General features: G+C 39.3%; 1 protein-coding gene across 19 annotated transcripts in view; it reads left to right on the plus strand.

The window, feature by feature from the left end:
- ERC1 (ELKS/RAB6-interacting/CAST family member 1) overlaps positions 1–13,857 on the plus strand; it is a 415,918-nt gene that overhangs the window by 926 nt on the left and 401,135 nt on the right. The window lies entirely within an intron of this gene.

A 13,857-nucleotide genomic window follows, 5' to 3' on the forward strand; every position in this document is an offset into this window, starting at 1 on the left:
AACGATCTCTATGCCACCTCGTTTTCCGAGCTCTATCCTGGCCCCTTAAGAGAGGGCCGGAGGATCAGGTGGTTGCTTTGGAAGACACGTTTCTGAGGAGTAGTCGCACGTGGTTCTGGTTGACTGCTTTGGATGGATACAATGAACAATTTGAACAGTTCTGTTGGCGCTAATTATGCGAAACATGCTTAAATGTTTTGAAGCACAACTGTCTTTTGCAACTCATGTTTTAGTAAACCTTGACAACTATTTTGTGTTTAATTGTTGTAAATTTACACTTAATTAACAATTATTGGAGAATTCTAAAATTTCTCAATTGCACATGTCTTTATTAGACACTTTAAAAGTGAAGTGGGGGCTTCCCTGGTGGCGCAGTGGTTGGGAGTCCGCCTGCCAGTGCAGGGGACACGGGTTCGAGCCCTGGTCTGGGAAGATCCCACATGCCGCGGAGCAACTGGGCCCGTGAGCCACAATTACTGAGCCTGCGCGTCTGGAGCCTGTGCTCCGCAACAAGAGAGGCCACGAGAGGCCCGCGCACCGCGATGAAGAGTGGCCCCCGCTTGCCGCAACTAGAGAGAGCCCTCGCACAGAGGCGAAGACCCAGCACAGCCATAAATAAATAAATAAACAAATACTTAAAAAAAAAAAAAAAAGTGAAGTGGAATACTTTTTTTTTTTTTGGTGGGTCCCTCAATTTCTCAGAAACGTTCTTGGAGTCAGGTGCTTTTAAAATGCTCTTTAGTAACATTCTGGGGGCATGTGTCTGTCATTGTATAGGGAGATGTTACTAAGAGTTAACAGTGTTCAACGTTCTTCACTTCAGTGTTTCACAACCTAGCACATTAAATCAGAATCTTCTTTTCTGGATTCCTGCTCCCTATTAAATTACAGTATTCACTGGCCTTACCTATCAGTTAATATCATTTAAGCTATTTCTTCCTCGGAAAACAGGCCGTGAGATTGACATTTGTTATGTAATGGATGGAAGTAGGCATGACTCTCAGTAATTCATTTATGGAGGAAGAGAAACCGTCATGAAATGGAGTTTAAGCAGTGACTTTCCAAAGGCTTACTCAATTTATTTGGGAACATAGCCAGGGAAGTGCTTTCCCATAACCCGAGAGAAAAATATACAGAGTGAGTGTCAGTAGGTGCCTTTTTTAACATGCCTACTTAATGAGCAGACTATTCTAGCAAATATTTCTGCTTGACGAAACTTGTAGGAAACAGATGATATAATAGCTATTAAGTGAGAAAGGGTGTGGTCCAATTTCTAATTATAAACTAAAGATTTAATTGTTTTCCAACAGGTCAAATTATAAGTTGGTACAATAATAGTTTTGATATTGAATTAGTCACTTAGAAGGAAAGATTAAAGTTCACATATCTGGTTTTGGCTTATAAATTATGCTTTGATTTAATGGGGTACACATGGGGACAAATGTGAACTAAAATAGTGGTAAAACTTTGTATAGTGCTAAAATGACATTTCCATGGCTGACAGTGGGATGTGATTCTTCTCCTTGTTGGAATGCAATCATATGATTTGGGGAAAATGTAGGGTAGAAGTGTTCTATTTCTCTTTAGAATTTCTTAAGGCTGAGAAAACTGGTACGTTTTATTTTTCAAGAAATGTGGCTTGCTAGTCGTTACTGTGATATCTTAGTTAAGTCTAGTGGGGTGTCCTCCCCTTTTTTTTAATTACTAAAGTATGTCATTGTGTTAATTCAACGTTAATACTAGAAACAAAAGTGAAAATTCCCATAGCAACAGCTGCTCTTTTTCTATGCTACGTTTATGCTTTTAGAAGTAGTATAAGAGCTGTTAAATGTGCGTTTTGCACATACTGTGTAAAACACATTGATGGAGAAAGAGCAGGAAATGAAGTATTTTGGCTAATCAAATAATAAACAGTGTATTGATTATCAGTTTTCAGAGAAATATAATGTAATAAAGTAAATTAAGCATAAAGGTTATGTGGAATATAGTTTACTTCTATGGCTTTTCAAAATGTGAGCCTGGAGGTGCTGATTCATTCATTTATTCATTCAACAGTTATTTATTGAGTATGGTTCTGGGTACTTTTTTTAGCCTTTGGGAATACAGTAGTGAACAAAGCTGACAAAAATTCCCACCTTCATGGAACTTACCTTCTGGACACCTTCTTGGGAAATGAAGAGGAATTCAGCAAAGGAGATTAATAAGAGGTTATTGAGGTAGGAGGAAGACCAGGAGAGTGTGATGTACTAGAAATGAAGGAAAGGAAGTTTTCAAGGAGGAGGGAATGGTTAACTGTGTCATTGTTTAAAGATGTGTCAGACTGTTGGGTAAGAAAGAATTCTGCCTGATTATAATGTCTAATAACAGAGAAATGACTAAATGCTTTTTAGTGTGAGATGAGACAAATGTAAGAATCTTTCCGTTTTTTTACTTCCTTTGACTGATTTTTAAAAACATATATTTCATTCTTTATTCTTTTCAGAACAAAATATGCAACCTGGGAGTTTATACTTGTACTAAGGAGAGGTATGACACTGTTGTTACTAATTATATGTACACTTATTTTTTTAATACATGTATCAAATCAGAAGTTATAAAAGTATACAGGGAAAAAAATAAGTCTCTTCTGTCCCATCCAGTTACTCCTGAAGGCAGACACTGTTTCCAATTTGTTGTTTTTCCTAACCAGTGAAATTTTGTGCAGTAACACGGCATTTAGCTATTTTAAAATTGCATAAATATAACAAGTATTTTTATCCCCTATGTATTTTTTTTTTGCAGGCTTAATATTTGTTTTTATAATTTAAGTCTAGCTACCTGCAGACCTTTTTTTTTTTTTAAAATAACAGCTTTATTGAGAGACAATCCACATACCATACGATTCACCCATTAAAGTGTACAATTAAATTCTTTTGGTACATTCATCACCACGATCAATTTTAGAACATTTTCATCCTCCCAAAAAGAAGCCCCAAACTCATTAGCAGTCATTCCCCTGACCTTTGGTTTTAAAGCTCTCTTTTTTTAAAAAAAATTAATTAATTAATTAATTTTTGGCTGCGTTGGGTCTTCGTTGCTGCGCGTGGGCTTTCTCTAGTTGCGGCGAGCGGGGGCTCCTCTTCGTTGCAGTGTGTGGGCTCTAGGTGCGCAGGCTCAGCAGTTGTGGCTCGCGGGCTCTAGAGCATAGGCTCGGTAGGTGTGGCACATGGGCTTAGTTGCTCCGTGGCATGTGGGGTCTTCCCAGACCAGGGCTTGAACCCGTGTCTCCTGAGTTGGCAGGTGGATTCTTAACCACTGCACCACCAGGGAGGCCCCGACCTTTGGTTTTTAAGTTAAGTATTGTTTTGCGTATTATGTGGGGAAAACGTTTGTGAATTACTTTGTTTCCAGTTAAATGGTAGTGAAGCCATTTAGTGTTACTTTTAATATTCTCTGATTGAATAGAAGCATAGGTTTGTGTAAAAGTCAAATTAGTTAGTGGTTTATTTAGTTGCATGAATACTTTGATTTGATTATCTAAGTGTCCTGTTTTCATTATTCCTTCCTTTATCAAATATTTATTGAGTACCTTTTGTGTTCCAACAAGTCCTGGGCTAGGCCAGATGGATTCCATGATACATAAGGGACAGGGTTCCTTGTTCTTAAGGAGTTTCACTCTAGTGGGAGAAGAGGAAAAGTTAACAGGATTTTGTGGTTTGCTGTGATAAGTGCTTCAATAGGTGATATACAGGGTTCTACATCGGCTCATAGGATGGATTGTAGGAAGATCTGAGATGAGATCTTAAGGGTAAGTAGTATTTGGCCAGATGAAAAGGATGCAAGCAGAGGGAACAGCCTGTGCAGGACCCAAAGGCAAGAAAGCTGTAGGGCAGGTAGAGTGATCTGAAGATAGTTTGGTCTGACTGGAATGTTGAGTGCTAGCGTGAGGTGTGGGCATCACTTCTCCTTTCTGTGAAAAAGTGTGTTGTCTTAAAAAGGCAAAATAATTACATGATTAATTTGCTTAAACTAATTGTGGATTGCTGTCACTTCCTAGCTCTATAACTTTGGATGAGAAACTTTATTGTCTAAAACTCAGTTAAACTCTCGTTAGATGAGAATAATAGTCCTGTCTGATGTGATTGTTGTGTAGAATAAATGAGCTAATGCTCATAAAGCTTTTAATAAAACGCTTGGAATACAGTAAGTACTCAATAAAAATCAGCTGCCCTGATGATGACATTGTGGTGGTGGTGGTGATTTTGATCATGGTGACTTTGATGATGGTGATAATGATCCTGAAGTATGGAATTCCGTAGGATATTTTGGAGCCCCAGAGAGCGCTCAGGAGACTGGAAGATGATCTGTCATTTTAACTTTTTCCGGGGAAGAAGGAAGTGAATACCAAAAACTTTAGACCAGCACTGTTTAATAGAACTTTGTGTGATGATAGAAACGTTCTATCCTTGACCATCAAATACAGTAGCCACTAGTTACAGGTGCCTTTTGAACACTTGAAATGTGGCCAGTGTGACTGAGAAACTGTATTAATTTTATTGCAACTAATTTAAATAGCCACTGTGACTAGTGGCTACTGTTTTGGGCAGCACAGTTACACACTTATAGATGGAGGAATCTAATTGAATTATGGCAGTATTTTAGAACAGATTATTTAAAAAGTTAAAAAGTAGTTTTAGAAGCCTCGTCAGGGGTAAGGTGATTGCTGGGATACAGCATGGATTCACTAGGTCACATCAGACAATAATTCTAGTTTTCTAGAACTGACATGGTTCCCAGACTGATAAATAAAGGAAATGTAGTAGTTGTAATGTGTCTAGACTTCAGTTAGATCTTTTCATGCTGTCTTTGTGGAAAATATGAAAAATTATGTCTTAGATTTCACGAGAACAGGGATTGTCATGTGTTCTCTACTAAGCAAATAACAGATACTTACTAAATATTTGATGACTGCATGGAGAATGGTACAATTAAGTGAAGTCACAACTAGTTGTGAATGGCTATCCGCAGAGAATGGAGAGCTGCTTACTGCAGATGATGGGTTAGAGCAGGGGTCCCCAACCCCTGGGCCACACGGCAGGAGGAGGTGAGAGGCGGGCGAGCGAGCAAAGTGTCATCTGCCGCTCCCCACCGCTCGCATCACCGCCTGAACCATCCACCAGCCCCCCGACCCCCACCCCGGCCGTGGGAGAATTTTCTTCCACAAAACCAGTCCCTGGTGCCAAAAAGGTTGGGGACCTCTGGGTTAGAGGAACTGGTGTTAGCTGCCTCATCCAGGTTTATAGTATTGGAAAGATCCAGGAGTGGTGACGTAGAAGATAGTGGCGATGTAAACTAGCTGCCAGCATATCCTCGCTGAGTGTGGAGGGTGTCCAGGTCATCACTAGCTGATAGCGAAGAGGTGGAGGTGGAAGACTGTGTTGCTGAGTAGCATGAAAATCAGAGTAACCAGGATTTTATATGAGGGTTCAGGAATAGTGGTCTGGAGGTGGCAGTGGAAGAAAGAAGGGTTCCTGCCTCATTTCCCAATATTGGGTGTGCCACGTGAGAGACATAGCCTCCACTTGAAAGGGCTGCATGGGAAGAGGCATCCTGGGAAAGCCAGCTTTCAGTGAAGGCAGAGAGGTACTGAGAACTTTTAGAGGAGTTTCTTAGTAATGGAATGAAGTTCCTTGAGAGTGTATTTCCCCACCCAACTGGCTTCTTTTTTTTTTTTTTTTTTTGATATTTATTTACTTATTTGGCTGCGCCAGGTCTTAGTTGTGGCATGCGGGATCTAGTTCCCTGACCAGGGATCGAACTGGGACCCCCTGCATTGGGAGCACGGAGTCTTAACCACTGGACCACCAGGGAAGTCCCCCAACTGGCTTGTTTTTATCATCACTTAAACTTTAAAGTCTCTCATTTTTGACAACAGATTCTTCTCCAGCTTCATACTTTCTTTGCCTTTTGCTTTAAGTTGCTTTGCTCTTTGCTTTACAGCCAGAATTTGTTGAGAGAGTTGTCTACGTTTGCTTTATGTTTCCATTTCTTCACCTGTAATTTTCTTCTCAATCTATTTGTCTTGTTTCTGTTGCCACAATTTCACTGAAATGTTTGCTGGGATTACTAATGGCTTTCTTTAAATACACTGGCTATTTCTCTATCCATTTATATAACCTCTTAGCATCTGTACTAGTTGTCTATTGCTATGTAACAAATTACCCCCAAACTTAAAACAACAAACATTTATTGTTTCACAGTTTCTTTGGGCAGGCATCTGGGTTTGGTGTGTGAGATTCAGGGTCACGCATAAGGCTGCAATCAGGTGTTGACTAGGACTGGTCATCGCAAAGCTCAGCTGGGGGAGGGTCTGAGTCCAGCTCCGTCATGTGGCTCGTGGCAGGCCTGAGGTCCTTGCTGGCTGTTTGATGGAGAAATCAGTCTCTTTGCCATTTGGGTCTCTGCATAGGATTACTCACAACATGGGTCGATTCCTCTATCAAGGAGATTGAGGAGGGGAGTTACTAGCCAGTCTTTTTGTGACCTAACCTCAGAAGTGACATTCTGTCACTTTTGCTGTATCCTGTTCATTTGAAGGGGGTCACTAGGTCCAGCGCAGGCAAGAGAGGATTCCACAAGAGCATGAGTACTCAGAGGTAGACATCATTCAGAGCCATTTTTAAGATTACCCACTACAGCTGTGTTTGACACAGTTGATTTCTCCTTCTCTTGTAAAACTCTCACTTCTTTTGGGATCTTTAGATTATGCTTTTGTTCTCCTTCCTGGTTCTCTGGGCTCTCTTTCCAGTCACCTTTGTTGAATCTTTTTCTACCATTCATTAAATGTTTAAATTTCTCTGGGTCATCTCATTTTCTTTCTTCTTCTTTTTTTTTTTTAGTACAAACCTTTTACTTTTATTTTTATTTTTTTAACATCTTTATTGGAATATAATTGCTTTACAGTGGTGTGTTAGTTGCTGCTTTATAACAAAGTGAATCAGCTATACGTATACATATATCCCCATATCCCCTCCCTCTTGCGTCTCCCTCCCACCCTCCCTATCCCACCCCTCTAGGTGGTCACAGAGCACCGAGCTGATCTCCCTGTGCTATGCGGCTGCTTCCCACTAGCTAGCTATTTTACATTTGGTAGTGTATATATGTCCATGCCACTCTCTCACTTCGTCCCAGCTTACCCTTCCCCCTCCCCATGTCCTCAAGTCCATTCTCTACGTCTGTGTCTTTATTCCTGTCCTGCCCCTAGGTTCTTCAGAACCTTTTTTTTTTAGATTCCATATATATGTGTTAGCATATGGTGTTTGTTTTTCTCTTTCTGACTTGACTTCACTCTGTATGACAGTCTGTAGGTCCATCCACCTCACTACAAATAACTCAATTTTGTTTTTATGGCTGAGTAATATATTCCATTGTATATATGTGCCACACCTTCTTTATTCATTCATCTGTCGATGGGCATTTAGGTTGCTTCCATGAGCTGGCTATTGTAAACAGTGCTTCAGTGAACATTGTGGTACATGACTCTTTTTGAATTATGGTTTTCTCAGGGTATATGCCCAGTAGTGGGATTGTTGGGTCGTATTCATCTCATTTTCTATTTCATTTTTCATCTGTATGCTGAGTATTCATTTTTCTGTCTTCAGCTTTTACCTCTCTTCTGTGTCTAAGGGCTATTGTTACCCGGTATTTCCACTTGGATGCCCCTTACACTCAGCACAGCCAAAACTAAATGGATGATTCCTCTCTTTTCTGGTGTCCCTTAATTTGTTAAATGACACTACCAGTTGTTCAAGCCAGAAATAATGTAGTGTTCTTGATTTTCCCTCTCCTGCAACCTTCCATTTTACTATTCCCTATGGACTTCGTAAGTCATTGCTGTCCAGTGATGGTGTGAATGTTTTTATGAGGTACTGCATCCCCTGTTGTGTTCCAGGCATTGAATGAGTAATTTTTAAGGTTCCTTCCAATCTTGAGACACTGTGTTGCTAGCTATTGAAGGTTTTTAATTAGGAGACACATGATCAGAGCTGTGCTTTAGAGATACAGCAACTCTTGAACACTTTAAAGAGTTTATTTTTTAGAGCAGCTTTAGGTTTTCAGCAAAATTGAGTGGAGGTAGAGATTTTCCATAGAATCCCTGCCCCCACCCATGCATAGCCTCCCCCATTATCAGTCTCCCACCAGAGTGGGACATTTATCATAACTGGTGAACTTTCATTAACACATCACTGTCACCTGAAGTCTATGTGAACTCTCATTTTTAGTGGTTCACCCAGAATGAAACTAAACCTTGTATTCCTTTTAGCTTTCTTTAATATGGTGTGCTGCGAGATGAGTAGACAACGGTTTTCATCTGACAACCCCTTTATGTGTGTGTATATGTATTCTTTTCGTTTTTTCCTTCTTTTTTCTTTTTTGTTTAAAAGCCCTTTTCGTGGAAATTAGGTAACTCATTGTCTGAACTTCAGTTAAACATCTCTGAAATTGTGAAAACATTTCACAAAGTAGAAGTTTGGACCTTAAACATAATTTTATTATGGGAATATAGCTTATCAATTGAAGGAATTAATTCCCTTTTGAAGCCCTTCTTGAATGTAACACACATTTAGAAAAGTGTATAAAACAAATGTATAGCTTGATAACTTATGGAATAAACACTGGTATAACCATCATCTAGGTCAAACATTAGGACCTTGCCAGCGTTCTAAAAACTTTCTTTGCCCCTTACCAATCACAACCCATTCCTTCCCCCATAAAGGTAGCTACTGTCCTTTCACGGGAATCATTTTCTTGCTTTTCTTCATATAATTCTATTATTTAGTTTTATCTGTTTTCCAACTTTATGTACATAGAATCATGTTGTATATATTCTTTTATGTCTGGCTTCTTTGACTCAACATTTTGTGAGATTTAGATTTGTTGTGTGTAGCTGTAGTTTAGTCATCTTCATTGCTAAGTAGTATTCTGTTCATCACAACTTATTCATTATTTTAATGATGGATATTTAGGTTGTTTCCAGTTTTGGGGCATTATGAATTATGCCACTATGACCGTTCTTACACAAGTCTTTTGGTGCATGTATTTTTGATGCCTTCATAGCCAGGAATAAAAGTGCTCAGTGATAGAGTATGCGTATGTGCAATCTTACTAGGTAAGTGCCAACTATTCCTATGTAGTTGTACAAACTTACATGCCCTGAAGTAGTATTTGAGAGTTTCTTTTGTTCTATATCCTTGCCATTATTGTCAGTGTTATTAATTTCAGCCATTCTGATGGATTGATTTATAGTGGTATCTTATAGTTTTAATTTGCATTTCACCAGTTACAAATGAGGTTAAATACCTTTCTGTCTTTTGGTCATTTGGAGAAGCTTTTGTGAAGTGCTTATTCAGATATCTTGCTCAGTTTTCTGATGGATTTTCTTTCTTGTTCTAATTAATTTATAGGAGTTATGTATTTTGGAAATGAGCCCTTCTTTGGTTATTTGTGTTGCGAATATTTCCACTCTGTGGTTTGCTGTTTTCTCTTAATGGTGTCTTTTGAAGAACTGGATTCTTAATTTTAGTGTAGTCCAGTTAATATTTTCCTTTATATGGTTAGTGCTTTTTATGTCCTGTTTAAGAAATCTTTTCCTACCCTAAGGTCATGAAGTTACTCTTTTGTTATTTTCTGGAAGTGTTGTTGCTGTACCTTTCTCATATAGCACCATGATTTGCCTATAATTGATTTTTGCATATGCTGTGAGGTTTATTTTTTTCCCGTTTGGTTCCTGATTTTCTCAGCATCATTTATTGACAGTTCCTTCCTTTTTCAACTGCTTTGTAATAAATTGAGGCTCTCTGTTCTGTTCTACTGGTTTCTCTATCTCGGTCCAGTGCCAGACTGTTTTAGTTACTATAGCGTTATAGTAAGTCTTCATACTTGGTAGAGTAAATGCTCCCACCCCCATCTTGTTTTTTTCCAGGAATGTCTTGACATTCATTGTCTGTCAGCGACTGTCGTTGTCAGTAACAGGAGTGGTATCAGCATAGAGACAGATGTAGACATCAATGGAATTAAGTAGAGAGTCCAGATATAAACACACATATATGGTTAATTAATTTTCAACAAAGGTGGGAGGGTAATTCAGTGGAAGAAAGGATAGACTTTTCAACAAAAGGTACTACAACAATTAGATCTCAATATGCCAAAAAAAAAAAAAAGTGACCCTCAAGCCTCACCGCATAGGAGAATCTTTGAGACCTTGGGTTAGATATGACACCAAAAACATGACTCATAAAAGAAAAATACTGATAAATTGGCTTTTATCAAAATTAGAAAGTTTTGCTTTTCAAAAGAATTCATTAAGAAAATACAAAAGACAAATCAGGAGAAGATAGTTGCAAATCATATATCTGGTAAAGGACTTACATTCAGAATATCTAAAGAACTCTTACAAAAAAATAAGATAAACATCACCCCCCCCAAAATGGGCAAAAGATTTGAATAGGCACTTCACCAAAGAAGATATATTGATGGCAGTAAGCACTTGAAAAAGATGCTCACCATCATTATTCATTAGGAAAATGCAAATTAAAATCACAGTATGATGCCACTGCATACCCACTAGAATGGTAAAGTCAAAAGATTGAAGTACCAGGTATTAGCAAGAATGTGGAGAAACTGAGATTCTTATACATTGTTGGTAAGAATGTTAAATATTACACTCATTTTGGAAAACAGTTTGGTAGTTTCTTAAGTTAAACATGTATTTACTGTATGTCCTCAACCATTCGACTCAGGTATTTAGCCAAGAGAAATGAAAACATATGTCCACACAAAGACTTATGTGCAGATATTCATAGCAGCATTATTCTTAATAGCAAATCTCAGAAGCAATCCAAATGTCCATCAACTGATGAGATGATAAGCAAAATACAGTATATTCATATAATGGAATACTATTGAGTAATAAGAAGGAACAACTACTGATACATTTAGCAACATAAATGAACCTCAAAAATGTTTTGCTAAGGGAAAAAACTGCCATTTATAATTTTATTTACATGAAATTTCTAGAAAAGGCAAATCAGTGGTTGCTGGGGCAGCTAATTCTTCGCTGTGAAGTATGGTGTTGTCAGGCACACACACACAAGACAAGGCAAGGCCAAGGCCAAGACCAAGGCCTGACTGATTTGACTGGTAGAGATACAGTGAACGCTTCAGGGTTAGGCAGTTTATCACTTACATGGGCAGTGGATCCAAAGGTGCCAGCTCTCTATGACTCTTGTCCCACAGGCCAAAAAGGATGACACCAAAACAAAACCATTGCTGATGACTACAGTGAGTTGGGGGATGCCCTATTGCTAAGGAGCCCATTCTAATTTGCGCCTACGTGGTTTCATATTCTACAGATCTGTTCTGAGATGGGTAGGGCTGAAAGTCTCCTGCCTCATCAGAATCCAGGCAGCACAGAGAAACTCTCTCATGACAGCCTCCAAGGGAGAGAGGGGAACTGTGGGAGATGGCCTGGTAGCTGCCTCTTGTAGGCCTCCCATCCTCTCCTGTTCTGGGCCGTGGGGCGGGGGCGGGGGTGGGGATGGTGCATGGGGGGCAGGAGGAGGTCAGAAGCGTTCTGCCTAGACTCAGAATGCTACAGGTCACCAGACATGCAACAGCAGAGGTGCCTGTTCCCCTACAGACACTTATTTGCCTTTGCACCTATCCTTTGTTAGATTGAGATAGTTTCCTTCTCTTCCTAATTTGTTAATATTTTTAATCATTAATAAATGTTAAAATTTACCTGATACATTTTCATATCTATTGAGAGTCTTTTTTTCTTTTAACCTGTTAATGTGGCTGATTACACAGGTTTTTAAATTCATTTCTACCTGACTTTTTCCCCTTGTGTATATGTATGATTTTTCTCCTCATACATATAGAATTTACCGTTGCTGACCTTTTCTTTCAAGGAAGAAAGACTAAGTTGAACTTATGATTAATCAGTAAGAAGTTATTAAAGATCCGAGAGGCTCAGGATTTCTTCTGAAACAAAAAGTAGCTGTGTTTTACAACAGTCTTTTTGCGTACATCCCTTCAGATCTTTCAGGACCCATCCCTTCAGGTGCCACACAGGTGACTTTTCTACCCTCATGGCAGTATTCACTTCGCTTTCATTTGTGGCAGATAATTTCGAGTATTTCAGATAGTTTTGCATCCCTTTCTGAACTGCTGTATCAAATTTAGGCTGAACTTTGCTTGATATTTTTCTCCCATGCATAAGTAGAAAGTTATAAAGTAGAAGGAGTTATTGAAAGTGGCGTTATTGGACATTTTACTTGATTTTTCTGGTGGTTTTTTTAGTGGTTTGCTGTTAATTTTCTAGTATTGCCAAGTTTCTGAATCCATTCTGAAATAATTGGAGTACTGCTTAGGCTTAGTATTTCTTGATTTTAATAGAGCAGCAATTTCTATTTATATTCCTGGTTATTGAAAATAAGTTAATTGAAAATGGATATAGGGACTTCCCTGGTGGTGCAGTGGATAAGACTCCACCCTCCCAGTGCAGGGGGCCTGGGTTTGATCCCTGGTCAGGGAACTAGATCCCGCATGCATGCCACAACCAAGAGTTCGCATGCCACAACTAAGGAGCCGGTGAGCTGCAACTAAGGAGCGTGCCTGCCGCAACTAAGACCCAGCGCAACCAAATAAATAAATAAAAGTAAATATTAAAAAAGAAAAAGAAAATGGATATAAATTATTCTTTAGGTTTAAACTCACAAATGCAGGTAATATAGTATGTATTTCTACATAGCAAGTTTTTTTTTTTTAATTAATTAATTACTTTTGGCTGTGTTGGGTCTTCGTTTCTGTGCGAGGGCTTTCTCTAGTTGCGGCAAGCGGGGGCCACTCTTCATCGCGGTGCGCGGGCCTCTCACTATTGCGGCCTCTCTTGTTGCGGAGCACTGGCTCCAGACGCACAGGCTCAGTAGTTGTGGCTCATGGGCCTAGTTGCTCCGCGGCATGTGGGATCTTCCCAGACCAGGGCTCGAACCCGTGTCCCCTGCATTGGCAGGCAGACTCTCAACCACTGCGCCACCAGGGAAGCCCTACATAGCAAGTTTTTTATATGCCTTTTTTAAAAGCACCAATCAGGATTTCCTTGAAATTAGGGGTTGATTCTTTACTTAAATTCACATTAAAATTCTTTTAAATAATATAGCAAAAATATCTGCTTTACAAATTTTTTATTTTCATAGTTGTCCCAGAGTACACATCTGTTTCCTTTTTTCTTTTTTCCTTTTTCTTCCCTCATTCAAAAAATATTTATAGAAACTCTAGTATGCTTCATTTGTGTACTGTGTATTGTGCTCCATCTTAGCAATATAATTTTTGAGACACTGTCTCTGCTCTCAGGATGCTAGAGACATTGAAGGAGACAAGTACACAGGCAATTTTAATAGAGCATGATGAGGGTTAATGATATGAGCAAGAATTGGGAGGTGGACGGGAGTGGTGAAAGATGAGGCTGGAAATGGGGTTTGGATCATGGAGGGCTTTGTCAGTCATGTTGGAGTCTAGAATTTTACCTTGGGGCAATGTCAAGACTTTGGAGACTTTTGTGTAAAGGAAATAACAAATTTAAATTACATTTTACAAGGAGTGGGTAGGAGGAGGCTAAGTGAGGAGGCCAACTAGGAGGCTGTGGCCTTAATCTTGTTAAAGCCTGAAAAAGAAAGTAGTGACAGTGGGGATAGAGAAGCATACCGCAATGAAAGCTTTAAAGAACACAGGGCTGGCTAATTGAATATCTGTGTGTGTGTGTGTGTGTGTGTGTGTGTGTGTACGTGTACTTTCGTGGGAGAAGGGGCAGTTGGTGGT

The sequence above is a fragment of the Balaenoptera physalus genome, assembly GCF_965194825.1.
Source record: "Balaenoptera physalus genome assembly, chromosome: 13".
In the NCBI taxonomy this organism is placed as follows: Eukaryota; Metazoa; Chordata; class Mammalia; order Artiodactyla; family Balaenopteridae; genus Balaenoptera; species Balaenoptera physalus.